General features: G+C 44.7%; 2 long non-coding RNA genes across 2 annotated transcripts in view; one reads left to right on the top strand and one right to left on the bottom strand.

The window, feature by feature from the left end:
* Positions 1-3,269: 3,269 nt before the first annotated feature.
* LOC142768522 (uncharacterized) overlaps positions 3,270-14,772 on the bottom strand; it is a 36,152-nt gene continuing 24,649 nt past the window's right edge. The window contains exons 2-3 of the long non-coding RNA XR_012885326.1: positions 5,003-5,041; positions 3,270-3,418 (exon numbers count right to left, since the gene is read on the bottom strand). This is a non-coding gene — a long non-coding RNA (uncharacterized LOC142768522). The remainder of the gene's footprint in view (positions 3,419-5,002; positions 5,042-14,772) is intronic.
* Positions 8,974-9,383, top strand: LOC142769054 (uncharacterized). The gene is made up of 2 exons (XR_012885628.1): positions 8,974-9,230; positions 9,325-9,383. It is a non-coding gene; the product is annotated as an uncharacterized LOC142769054 (long non-coding RNA).

Here is a 14,772-nt window from a genome sequence, read left to right as displayed (position 1 = left end):
TGTCCCGCACTACGTACTGAGACGGCTGCAACACTGGGCACCCTCGTCGCCTGCCAAGCTGGCGAAAACTTCGGCGGCTTGCAATTGTACATTGCAAACATTGCAATTGTACTTGCAATGTTTTTTTCTTTTAGAGCCAAGTTAGTTTTAGTTTTGCAGTAGTTTCATTTTTGTCGCTGGAAATATTTTTCGTCCGCTTAGTCCATTTTTGTTACCTCTCGCCATTGTAATTATTTTATCGTTTTGGGACGTTAAACCTCACAAATCAATTGTTATTATTTTATTGAAATGCTTGTTAATGTTGATTCGCATGTCCATGCCTGCTCACCGAGTCCGTCGGTCAGACCCAAATACCACTACACGTGTCACTCCGCACGGGCCGACTAACCTACACAAATTTCAAATGTACCACTTGCAGGCCATTCAGGCGTCGCGGGCCTAAACGTAAAGTGGAAGCTTGCGAGTCTGCCGCACGCTGCTATTAGATCAGCGGGCATCAAGAGAAGCTTGTGACAGAGGGAGAGGGCATTAGGAAGCACAAACAGAATACGCTATTGTGGTGCCATTTATCGGGGCAGCGCGACTTACTGGTGCCGGCATTCAAGTTTAAATAATGCAGTCGCAGTGGCGGAAAGATAAAACTCAAGCCTACGATGACATGTACACTGTCGTCCTTTATGAAAGGGAACACGCGAGCGAGTGGCCTGCGCTTTGCGGCGGCTGACTACAACACCATCAACCGACAGCAAAGGCAAATACGTTTGCTTTCAGCGTCATATGTTGGAAAAAAAAAAAAACACGCTATGGCCGGTAGACAAGCGGTGCTAGATTGCACCCCATCTCGACTCACGCTTGTAGTGTGTAGACCACTGCCAACATATCAAAGGTTGTGCTCGACGACGGCGCAAGCTGCAGTGATCGCGCGACATCACTCGCCACACGAGCGGTGAAGAAACGTAATCTAGCAGCACCTCGTTATCTTGCTGGGCCATAGATGACACCAAAAGCGAACGTCCTTTCTTCACTTGTCGGTTGATGGTGCTGTAGGCAGTGCCACAGAGCGCAGGCCACGTGTTCGCGTGTTCCCTTTCATAAAGTACGACAGTGCACCTGCAATTGCAATGTAGAGATTATCGGCCTTTGGAAGGTCACTATCAGAAAGAGGGGATAAAAAATTGGCCCGAATTGACATGTTACACTGTAAATGTCGTCGAAAGACGATAGTCTTGCGTCTGGAGAGAGTGAACAAAACGTTAATTTGATGTCCTGTGCCAGAAAATCGGTGAAAGGTATTCTTCAGGTGCTGCGTTAGAGTGCCTCGAGCATGTGGCGGAGGCGAACAAGCGCATCTAGGCACGTGAGACACTAGTGCCATCTGGCAGTTATCTTCGAAAACGAAGGCGTGCAGCCCGCGGAGGAAGATGCGTGCCAGTCTCGGAGGTGATAAGGTGTAGAACGCAAAGCGGCGGGCAGGTGCCACCACCGTGACGTTGTAGTAAAGCGTTGGAGACACCTTTTTGAGCATCGCGTTGCGCCGTCAGCGCAGTGCAATTAAACGCTACATTCCTTAGAGTTACTTGTGTGTCCCTCTTCTAGTATAAAGGCAGACATTGAAAAACATCGAAGCGTTGTTGTGGCACCTCAGATAATGCGAAATAATTGATTTTTATTTGACAGTCGCACAAATATGAATGCTAAACCTTGAGCAATATTGGTGGACGCTGCGAATGGGGTTGGCCGTTTAGTGCCGTTTGAGGTATCGTTAGGTCGGACAAACAGACAAATGTACAGACAGACAGACAGACAGACAGACAGACAGACACAGAGAAATGTACAGACAGACCGACTGATAGATAGATAGATATATATATAGATAGATAGATAGATAGATAGATAGATAGATAGATAGATAGATAGATATACCTGAAGCACGCAGAGAAAATTCCTTAATTCACAATAAAAAACTACCTCGGGGATATGTGAAGCACTGCAAGTGGATTACGACGTCACTAATTTCATTCAAAAAGGTATCTAATTTTCTGACATCTACGGAAATGTACCCTTTGGATGTATCATGTGGGTGATTTACAATTTTCACTCGTGAAAGATGTGAAAATAACCCGATCTCTTATTTGAAAAAAAAAATAGTATTGTCGCCCTACTACCCAACATCGTCAGAAAATTCTAAAAAACAACAACATTTACAGGGAGACTACAAAAACTCACGATAAAGAGCACTGCACATGATGATGATTTTTTGCATCGCTCGCATTGGCGTCGTGGAGGGAGAACGTTGGCGTAAGACTTTGATCAATCTTCGCGTTTGAAGGGGCTCCAAGGCCTTCCCCCAAAAATGTAAGCGCACTTTTTTGGGGGGAAGAAAGAGCAAATAAATGTTGAAAAGGCCTGTGAAGCCTATGTTTCATAAGTTAGCGAGTGTAATACCGCCGAAAAAAGTAGCTGTTCGTGAATATTCAGCACACTACCTTTATAAAAACGTTTTCTTTAATTTAACACACCATACGTTGTCTTCATCAGTTATCTCTATAAATTAAGAGGTTAAATTATGTTGCTTGCCGGACAAAAACTTTATAAAAGTCCGGGTATTTCTGTAAGTCAGCGATAAGCTTGTCGTACTTTCAGAACTGTGTGCTTCCCACTTTGCGCATTTCTTGGTATTCAGCATATACAAATAACTTTTTCATGAACTACAGTTTCTTGCAATAGAAGCCGTGTATCTTGCTACAGTGGTTAGAATGTTATGCATACATACGAAGTATCACAACAGGCAGAACAGGAATACAGAAAATCATCGGCACTATTTGATGTACAGCCATGGCCACATCTGTGTAGAGCGCGCGAGAAGCCGGTTATTGCTCTACGGGTCGAAACCTTAAGAGAGTTTCGGGCTCTGAAGTGGAGTAACAGGACAATTTATGGCCTAGTTGTTAGACTGAGCATGTCACTGCTCGATCATGCCTCAAAGTTGCATGCCGCGGAGCGAAACCAGGCTGCTCACGTGCCCTATACAGATGTGGCCGCGACTGTACCTGATTCAGAGAAACCTAAAGTGTAAAATTCCTTAGAAGTTCTTGACATCTGTGCGTGAGTGTTTTACCGCTAGTGCTCAAATCATTCAGCAGAAAAGCTGTGATAAAAAAAACAAGCCATGTTAAACAACTTCATTGCTTCCCTTGAAACGCAGTTTTTATTGAGTTAGTGAAACTTTAATGACGACCTTTTTTTCGCGTAGTCACATTCGTGCGAAATCGGCACCGCAAATTGCACTCCTTCAAACTAGGGAAGCCGTTGCAATTGAACGCTTCTCCTCCGCCATCACAAGTATTTGTCAGTGTACTGAAGTGAAACCAATCTGCTCTCCATTCGCCAAGTCGTAGACGCCAGAAACACGCACACACTGCAGACGAAAACGAGTTTAGAATATTGTTATGCCGAAATAATGGGTGCTCTTTCGTAAAACCAACATAAACACAGTGTTTCTGAACGACGGATGAGTCTTGCGAAGCACGCACGAGTTGTTCGTTACTAAAATGTCGAGTCAAGAAATATAGTGTCGCCCATCGCTATAAACAAATACTATACCCATGTCACATGTAGCAACTTAAGTTCGCTTTGAGCGAATAAACTTCGCCGCGAGTGTCACTTGCGTGCTGTCACACGAGCAAGTTTAGTGTCACTCACTGCGAAGTACACTTGCCGACAAGTGCGTTTCCCAATCTCACTTCACTGTGACGGCTGCGATGAAGTGTGTAACCTCGGTATCAGTGGCTTGTACAGAAAGATGCTGTTGCCTAAAGTGGCGCTCATAATATATTTAATCCATTGTTTTTGTGATGATGAATATTGTTATGTATAAAACAAGTCGTAGAATACAACAATAACCTCGCTACTTTCACCATCGGGCAGTTTGCGGCCACGTCCGCTAGGGAGATGCGGCAGCACATGCAAAGCAATGGCTGCGTCCGTCGCGTTGTATACTTCCAGGTACACTTGCACATGTGTAGGAGAGTTGTTCTTTAGTCGTTTAAGATTGCATGTGCCACAGGAGCTGCTTCCACGAAGACAACGTGGTTCGAAGACGAGACACAGGCGCAAAAGTAACAGATTTACGTTGTGCTACAAATCCATCAATCGCCACTGCCATCATTTCCAGAGTACACTTCGCTTTCTCGTGTAGCAGCGAACCGCCAAAACGACACCTCGTAAGCGTAAGTACACTCGCTCAAAGTGCACTTAAGTTGCCACGTGTGACAGGGGTATAACACCACACCTCATTAGTTTAGGATGAAATGCCGCGACGCTGCACTCCCCTCATGGCGGACGACAGCCAACGCAGTCTGCAGCATGCAATTTTAAATAAAATATACATGAAATATTCTATCAAGATGAGCAGAGGAGCGAGCTTGATAATCAGCATGGTGGGAAACTGAATTGGGTGAAAGTTGCCAGGAGAATTCAAAACAAACGGGTGTGGAAGACCTCCACAGCACGCATTTAAAAAAAAAAAAACTACGTGATACGTCCACTGGCTTGTAAAAATGAAAACAGATATGTTGGTACTCACGGAGGAGCTGCTTTAAAAGTTTGCTATAAATTTGCTACACTGTTGCTACAAGTTGCTACAAGTTGACTATTTCGGTTCATAACATAAGTTTTTTCCCGAAATACATGCTACACTGCACGGTGATGTTGTGAATAATGTCACTGGGGTGTTTTATTACTGAAAACCAACATATAAATATTAGGCATGCCATAGAAGCTGCAAATGAAATTCTTCAACGTGCGTCAAAACTATCTACATGAATGCCCTTGCATTCCGAACCCATTGGCATGTGCAGCCTAGTGAAGACTACTTTTTCATGTTGACACACAGACCAAAAACGGGAGGCCTCTATAGCGACAAGTTTAGCTAACATAATTTTGTTCGATAGCTTGGGACATAGAAATTGAATTGCGATAACGGGACCTGAAGTATACGTACCGAGAGGATAATGGCACAGGTGATGAAGCGCGTCACATCCTGTAAAGCGCAAAAAAATAGTCGACGTGTAAATGCGCATAGCCGTTGAAACATGTGATAACCTTTTCAAGAACGAAGTAGTGGTGAAACACAATGATATACTTCTGTAACACGATCACAACTCTCGCAAATTTCGGAGGTGATACAAGTTTCCCATCGGTGCACGCTTAAGCGCATTGGTCCGCAGTGCAATAGAGTACGGTGGGTGCAAACCGATTTTCACCTCTTGACGCGTCACACAAACGTGCGCCACCACCCGGGTACGGTTCGCCCTGACGCACAAGACGTGCCAAGCACGTGCGAGAGCGAGAGCGCGGGCATGCGCGCCGCAACGCCAGATTGTCAGAGTAATGTTTTAGGAAAAAATATCTTACTACTGCGATAGCAATAATATGGACACTCACGGCCGGATCTTGCCGCCAGCGTCGACGTCAGCATTGCCGTCACTCACCGTATATGTATACGTATCTACATATACACAAATGCAACAGAAGAAAAACCAGAAAAGGATTCAGACGGGCGGAATTGAACTTGGGTCCTCCATGTCGGGAATGCGAGGCGTTAACCACTGAGCCACCGAGAAGCACGTCCTTGAACGTTCAAACGGCAAGCTATATATATCTACCACTTACCGCTGCTGACAGGCATCTCGGGGGGAGTTTTGTTTTCCGCATTATCAGCAAGATGGCGCAAAGAGCGCGCGTCGTCAAATCGCGCGGCGGCGCACACTGTAATCTCCCACACGCACTTTGCCCCGCTTAGAGGAGGGCAGTGAGGCTCCCTCACACGTCCTTATCTTCAGTGGGGAGTAGGGGAGGATCGTACGTCATTGTTGACTGGGGCTTTACCTAAAATAATGTTGTTGTAGTTACTGAGTGCACAAAAGTCACTACAAGCAGTGCAGTCTTCGTTTGCGAAAAACGCGGGCTTTTCAGACACAGTGAAGCAACAACCGAGACGCTTATTTGCGTGCATCTCTACCCGTGAGTATGTTTTATGCGTCATTTGTGCGTGGGAAACGTGGGACACGTTTTGATCTGCTTTCCATTCTGCGCGTGCCCTTCCAATTTGTTGCTATCGCGTTCGTTGCTTTGTCTTTGCGGCAAAGCTGTGACTTTTTTTTGGTCAAAACAAAGCTTCATAAATGCGTCATGACACCTAGAATGTGAGCGGAATCTTTGAGGCTCTTCTGGACCTCCGTGTGCTTTCGAGTTTAGATTAGCGAGGGTATCGGCCCCAGGGGTTTTAGGTAACTTCCTTGATTGGCACCGTCTTTTTTTTAACGTGTCAACGCAGGCCAATGTCGTTTCACTCCGTTTACGTACACGTGCCGGCCTTGTGCATCAGGCATCCCACGAAAGGTGGGCGAGGACCGAGTAAAAGCGAGGATGGTTTTGGCGAACGAGCAAGGCCTCACATTAACATGCGCTACTGCTGAAACTGCACTTGCATGGGCACGGCCGTAAATCTCCTAAAAAGTAACCCCAATCCCTCTACGATAATAAAATCATAACATAAGAGTATGGTTCTGAAATTTGACGACCTTGATCTATCGTGTGAACGCTGTTCTTTAGTTACATTGCTGCATTACTTTCGTAGCACGCGAAAAGCATAATAAAATTTGGAAGGTGCTATACTACTCTCACGGGTCACAAAGAACCTGGTGCATTAAACACGCGCATACGACACGTACATTACGAATACTAGAATAATTGCCGACATCCAAAAACCTAAATGAATTTTAGTTCTTTCTCTAAGTTCTTCTTAAGTTCTTCATGACGTTGCTGCGTCCCTGAAAATCAATCAATTGAAATTCGCGTCAGCTTCCTTTCGTCACATGAGAGTGTTTCATGTTTTTCACTGTAAGAAGCTTGTTGGGAGGGATGCTGGTTTCTTTGGGAGGTTTTAAGGGGTTCGTGCAACGAATCAGGGTTAGTAACATTACTTACCGCTGAATCAGTTTTCAACTTTCACCTATACTTTTACGCGATGTATTTTAGGCAACATTCTTTCCACTTGGAAGGGGGAGGGTCAGGCCGCTCTCCTCATCAATATCATAAGGGGCACGGTAAATCTGCCCACACATTACGCCGTCGATATTATCCGTATTTTTAATGCGCAGGGCTTTCCATGGCCGGGCATGTTCGTGACATTAGTAATGGTTGAAGCAGCCTGATGTTGCATTCGAACTTTCCACGGCTACCTCGAGAAAGCTGGAGACGAAAAGCTGACAGTTCACGGGACCACGTCATTGATTCATTGTCATTTCGCATCATTGGTAATATAGACAAAGTGAAATACGCAGAAACAATGTCTTCCATTGGATCAAGTTTCATACTAGGCGAGTATACAATCCTGGTGGAATAGGTGACTGGCAATATGGTATATCGCAGGGAACTGTGGGATACGAAGGCTTCCGGTTCAACGAACCACGCGGGTTAGCAGCGGCACGCGCGCATTTTTGTACCGCTCCATTAAAAAAAAAGCACCTCTCCGTGCAATGTTAGTGCTTTAGAAGTTGGTTTGTTGTTTTTGCTAACCGTAACTGTGACGATGACAAGCTACGAAAGCCATGAACGGTAAGAAAACTTCTTTATCGCAATAAAATAATCTACAATGCTTTTGTGGAGCTCAGGGGTCAGTTTAGCTAGCAGATCAGTCAATACAGAAGACAGTTTTCATTGTATACGTTACTGCATACTGCAGGTAAAAAAAAAACTACCATTTTAAAGATCTCAGGGGATGGGGATGAATGCAGCAGTGTGCTAAAAATTTATTTCGGGATCGCTAGTTAGGCTGACATCGTCAGTCTATCAACATGAAGCACAGCACTGATTGAGCGCTTTGATATATATATATATATATATATATATATCTTGTGAGACGACGTCAGGTACGAAGGAGCGACCGTTTTATTGTCAACCCAGACGCGCGAGCCAGCAACCGAGCAAGCAGCGAGCCGCTACGATGATGATGATCACGGTGCTTTGTATGCGCAGGTGAAAGTGAAAATGATGAGCAACACAATCAGCGCTCACACTATTTCCCCCCTACACGAAAGCGGTCTGCAAGACGTTCATTTAGTAAGTGTATGAGCGCTGGATATAAGGTTTCAGGCGAGACACATGGACGATCTCGGTCCCGCGACGACGGCGATCAGAAGCCGAAGTAACCGGCGCGACGCGATAATTTACGGCCGATGTTCGTTCAAGCACGGTGTAAGGACCCAGGTATCTGTGAATGAATTTTTCACAGAGGCCGGGTGTGCGAACAGGTGTCCAGAGGAGCACTTCGTCGCCTGGGTAGAATGACACAACTCGACGTGTCGCATCACAACGAACTTTTCGCTGGGCCTGAATGGTAGAGGTGTTGGCGCGGGCGATTGTGCGGCAGTGGTTGACACGGGCAGCGAATTCTTCCGGAAGGGACGCAGATGGGACAGAAGGCGTGGACAAAAAGCTGGTGTCTAGAACAAAAGATGGTGCACGGCCATACACAAGAAAAAACGGGCTGTAACTTGTAGTGCGTTGTATGGCAGTGTTATAGGCAAACGTGACGAAAGGTAGTATTGTGTCCCAGTTCTTGTGATCGGGTTGGACATACATAGAGATCATGTCTGACAAAGTTCTATGAAAACGCTCAGTAAGACCATTGGTTTGCGGATGATATGCCGAGGTGGTCTTATGGATTGTGTCAGAGGCCTGTAAAACTTCAGCGAGCACACGAGAAAGAAATGTCTTGCCACGGTCACTCAGGAGAACACGAGGGGCGCCGTGGCGCAGGATAATGGCACGCAGAACAAAGTCGGCTACTTCGCTGGCAGCTCCAGTAGGAAGAGCTGCCGTCTCAGCGTAGCGAGTAAGATGGTCTACGGCAGTAACAATCCAGCGGTGACCGGCGGCGGTAAGCGGAAGGGGTCCGTTTACCGCATTTGTTCAGCGGTGGTGGTGGCGGGCGGACGCTCGGGAGACTGATTTCTTCTATCTTGCAGGAAACCACACGGACCTCCCACGCTTCGTGCAGACCCCGAGCTGTCCCAAAAGGAACAGGCCAACCTGGAAACATCGTTTTTTCATCTCTGAGGAGAGGCAACTCAGGGTTTCCGAGTTCTTCGGATTTGACAGCTCTGGAACTTTGACAGTGCTGACATTACGTGGGCCTCGCAATCTTCGTGACGTCATCGAGCTGTGTAAAAGAACGAAGCGCATCAGATACCATCGCATTTGTTCAGCGGTGGTGGTGGCGGGCGGACGCTCGGGAGACTGATTTCTTCTATCTTGCAGGAAACCACACGGACCTCCCACGCTTCGTGCAGACCCCGAGCTGTCCCAAAAGGAACAGGCCAACCTGGAAACATCGTTTTTTCATCTCTGAGGAGAGGCAACTCAGGGTTTCCGAGTTCTTCGGATTTGACAGCTCTGGAACTTTGACAGTGCTGACATTACGTGGGCCTCGCAATCTTCGTGACGTCATCGAGCTGTGTAAAAGAACGAAGCGCATCAGATACCATCGCATTTGTTCAGCGGTGGTGGTGGCGGGCGGACGCTCGGGAGACTGATTTCTTCTATCTTGCAGGTTAGTTACAAAGCCTTAACATTTCTTCTCTGTTGTGCCGCCTACCACCACCACAAAATCGCTTTTTCGTTTTGTCGTCGTTTTGCTTTGCTTGTGGGAGCTGCGTGATTTGAAGTGTTGTACATTTCGGGTGTGTACTGAGAATGGCAGCTTCTGCCTTGTGTTTAGTGTGCAAAGAGGCACTTCCCGATCCCGGTAGTTGCCCAATGTGCTCCGAATGTAGCTACGGTTATCACATTGGACCATGCTCAGGAGTAACAAAGTCTGCTTTTAAGACAGGCGACGAGGCAGTAAAAAAAGCATGGAAATGTCAAGCATGTGTTATTCTGGCTGCACGTGCGAACGCCGGCAGCGGGAAGTTGCAGCTGCAGCAGACATCTGACACTGGAAAAATACTGGCTGAAATAAATCGCAAGTTGTCGGAGATACCCACCATTAAAAGCAGAATAGATCAACTAATGCAACTGAAGGACACAGTCCAAAATATGGAACAATCTGTTAAACACTTGTCAGAGCAGTATGACGATGTACTCATCGAGATGAGGAAGCAATCATGTGAAATAGCTACTCTAAAGAAAAGAGTTGAAAAGGCTGAAGCAGCCAATGACCCTCTGGAAATTCAGAAGCTGCGACAGCATCTCAACTACTTAGAGCAATATAGCCGCCGTCAAAATTTGGAAATTCATGGTATCCCCCATAGCCAAGGCGAACAGTTGCTCGGTAAACTGAATAACCTGGCGAAACAGTTAAACCTTGCCGAGCTCACGCCAGCTAATATTGACGGCTTGCACAGGCTTCCGCCCAAGCCAGGTAAAGAACCAGCGGTGCTCGTTCGCTTTGTATCGTGCGCTACACGGAATGAATGGATGGCAAAGAAAGGCTATTTGAAGTCTTCAAAATCGGATGTCTATTTCTTGGATAATCTGACGGCAGAAAACAGGAAGCTTTTGTGGCTAATGAGGGCTAGGGCGCAAGAAAAGCACTATCAGTTTGTTTGGCAGAAAGAAGGAAAGATGTTTGTGCGTAGGGCACAGGGCGAGCGAGCGATCCGCATTGAATGTCAAACCGACTTAGATAAGATACAATAAGCTACTGATCAGTTTGTGACGTGTCTTTCTGTGTTCGCGTACTTTTCTTTTCTTTTTTTCTATGATGAAAGAATCATCTAGCATAAGCTATTATAACAGCTCTATTTTCAATTCTACCTTGCGGAGTCATTCTTTAAAGCCGAGTGATCATTTGTCTATTTTTCATGTAAATAGCAGAAGCTTGAGTGGTAAGGTCATGGAATTAGAAACAGCTCTGGAGGCACTAGACCATAAATTTGACATTCTGGCATTTACAGAGACGTGGTTTTCGTCGGTTTCTGATGTCAATTTTCTTGATGGATACAAGTGTGAAAGTGTCTACAGGAAAGGTCGTCGAGGAGGTGGTTGTTCACTTTATATCAGAAATAACCTGAACTACTTTGTTCTCGCTGAATTTTCAGCCGTTAACGATGATTATGAGTCAATTGCTGTCAAATGTTGTAGTACCGTGATTGCGGCTATCTATCGCCCCCCTTCTGGTGATTTTCATGAATTTAGTTTGTCTGTTAGCAAGATTCTTGAGTACGCTACCATGACAGGTCTGTCGGTTGTTCTGATTGGTGATTTTAATATAAATTTATTATTATCCAATTCTCAAACACAACGTTTTAATGATGTCATAGAGTCATTTCATTGTTCTAACATTATAAACCGGGCCACTAGAATAACACCAGATACAGAAAGCTTAATTGACTTGTGCATAACAAATCATGATAGCGCTGATGTATTTTCAGGAATTCTCACTTTCGATATTAGTGATCATCTGCCAATCTTTGTTTTCGTTCCGCGCCCCAAAAGTAAAAACTGTCATGCACGCAGTGCTCCATTTTTTAGAAGAAATTTTAATAATGAGGCACTGAATGCATTTAGGTCATTGGTCGAAAATATTGATTGGACAGATGTATACAACGAGAAAGATCCGAATTTATCCTACAATTTATTTTTGCAGAAAGTTAAGCACTTGTATGACTCTGCTTTTCCACTACATTCAGTTAAAGGTAATCGAAAATCTAGAAAACCATGGGTTACTCGTGAGTTATACCATAGAATTAGAATGAGGGACAGATTATTTGACACTTTCATTCGTGTAAAAGACGAAACAATTCTCCGGGAATATAAAAAGCTCAGGAACAAGCTCAATTCGGATCTTCGGAAAGCTCGCACTCAATATTACCAAGATGTGTTTGCGTCGATATCAGGTGACCCCAAAAAAATATGGGCTACAATTCGTAAACTCAAAGGCAGCTCAAATATTATGATCCCTAGCACACTTATGTTTGATGATGTGGAATATACCAGTACTCCACTGGTGAACAAATTTAATGATCACTTTTTGCATGCTGGTATTGCAAATAATCCTGGTACTAACAATCTTACAAATGATCTATGTGGATATATATCATCTCACAGTACTAACTCCATATTTCTGTCTCCGTGCACTGCAGATGAAATTTGTAAATTAATCAAATCTTTGAAAACAGATAGCGCAGCCGGATATGATGAAATCAAAGCGAGACCAATTATTCATGTTGCTGATATACTATGTGCCCCGCTTTGTCATATATGTAATAGCGCGCTATCTACCGGGATCTTTCCTGCTAGTATGAAAATAGCCAAAGTTGTAGTCTTGCATAAAGGTGGATCCTTGAATGATCTGAATAACTACAGGCCCATATCTGTGCTACCTCTTTTTTCTAAAGTATTAGAATTAGTTGTAAAGTTTAGGTTAACCCAATTCTTGAATGAAAAGCGGGCACTTGTTGACAATCAATTCGGCTTTCGCAAGAATAAATCAACCGAGGAGGCACTGCTGAGTGTTAAAGAAGAAATAATTGAAAATTTTGAAAACAGGTTATTTACTGTTGGAGTTTTTCTTGACTTCAGGAAAGCTTTCGACTCTATAAAGCATCACATTTTGTTTCAAAAACTTCCCGAATATGGAATTAGAGGCGTTACCTTAGAACTGATAAAGAGTTATTTTTCAGATAGATTTCAATTTGTAAGTCTTAATAACATAAGCTCAGAGATGAAGCAAATAATGTGCGGCGTACCTCAGGGGTCCATTTTGGGTCCTCTATTTTTTATAATTTATATCAACGACATTGTGAATATACCACTTACGCCTAAAATGGTTCTCTACGCCGATGATACCAGTTTATTTTTCTCTGGTCATAATTTAGCTGACTTGGCAATAGTAACAAACAATTGGTTGCACCAGCTGCTGATTTGGTTGTCCCTCAACCAGCTCCAGTTAAATGTTACTAAAACGAAATTCATTGTTTTTAAACCTAAGAATAAACCCGATGTCACTGACATTTCTCTTCGTTTTGATGCGTGCGCTATTGAACGGGTATCTGTATTTAAGTTTCTGGGAGTATTGTTCGAAGAACATTTGAGCTGGACTCATCACGTAAACAAATTACATACTAGCATTTCCAGGTCCAATCGAGTGTTTTACAATATCCGGCATCTGGTTCCGACTTGGCTAAAACGTCAGCTGTACTATACACTCATACATTCTCAACTATACTACTGCCTCTTAGTCTGGGGTACTACAAGCAAAACAAACTTAATCAGGCTGACACTCCTCCAAAAACAAGCTGTTCGACACATAGAAAACCTTGCTTATCTTGACCATACAGCACCGTTTTTTTTAAAAAATGAGATATTAAAAGTGGATCAGCTATACTCCCTCAAACTTGCTACATACATACACAGTAAAATGCGTCAAAATGAATCTATGTTTACACACATGTACTTGACTAACCGCAATCCATATATTTTGCGACACAGCCACCTCGAAGTTCCGTTTTGCAGAACAAAATATGGTACTAAACAGCTAAAATACATGATCCCTAGTTTCCTAAACCAGCATCCACAATTACTTAGCAATGTGTATGAAGTTTCATCTAAATCCCTGTTTAAGCGTGTTGTTAAATTATATTTGCTGTCTTGCGTGCCCTTCATAGTATGAGTAGACCTCTAACAACATGTGGCTTAAGACCTGTTACATTAAAGAACTCAATTCTACTATTCCTATATGTATGTCGTCGTCCCTTGCAAGTAGCGCTATGTCATGTTTTTTTTTTTTTTTTTTTCCGTGCTGAGCTTCCGCTTTCTAATGTATAATTTCTTACTGATAGCCACAACCCTGTTGGACAGTGCTTGGGTGGTAGGGCCATTGTCAGGCAGTTAATTCTGCCTTTAGCCATACCATCCCTCGACATGTATTATGTTGAAAATAAACAATTCAATTCAATTCAATTCAATAAGTCTATGCCGACGAACTCGAAGGGAGCGGATGGGCACGGGAGAGGCTGTAGAGGGCCGGCGGGAAGGGATGTCGAACGTTTTCGGTGCTGACATGATGAACAGGAAGTGACGTACCTGGAAACACTAGTGGAGAGGCCAGGCCAGAAGCAGCGAGTCTTAATGCGATCGTAGGTTTTATGAAAACCCAAGTGGCCAGCCGTCGGGTCGTCATGAAAGGCTTCTAAGACTCGGAGTCGAAGTGAGCGAGGTATGACCGGGACCCATCGGCTACCGAGAGGATGGTAAGTTTGTCGAAGTAGCGTTCCGTCATGAAGTTTGAAACGCGTGAGTTGTCGTCGCAAGCGGCTGTTGGGAGCACGAGATGAGCTGGTGAGCCGATCGATGATTGTACGGCAGTATGTGTCTGCACGTTGGAGCGAGGTGAGGTCTGCGGATTGAAGGAAGTCATCCGGTGCAGTGGGCTCGATGGGACTAAGACTGGTCATCTGCGTGGTCTCTTGGCTGGGAGGTGCTGCGCAGCAGGTAGATGCGTCATGATTTTGCAACAGCGGACAGCGTGACAAAGCGTCGGCATCTTGGTGTTTGCGGCCCGACCGGTATGTGACACTGTAGTCATACTCCTGCAGTCGGAGCACCCAACGACCGAGGCGTCCTGACAAGTTTTTTAATGATGACAACCAACAGAGCGCATGATGATCCGTGACGATCGTGAAGCGGCGGCCATACAAATAGGGGCGAAATTTTTGCACGGACCATACGATAGCGAGACATTCCTGTTCAGTGATGCTGTAATTG

This window comes from Rhipicephalus microplus, chromosome 8, assembly GCF_043290135.1.
Source record: "Rhipicephalus microplus isolate Deutch F79 chromosome 8, USDA_Rmic, whole genome shotgun sequence".
Lineage (NCBI taxonomy): Eukaryota > Metazoa > Arthropoda > Arachnida > Ixodida > Ixodidae > Rhipicephalus > Rhipicephalus microplus.
The sequence above is the reverse complement of the archived record's forward strand: the minus strand, read 5'-3'. Positions and strand labels throughout refer to the sequence as shown.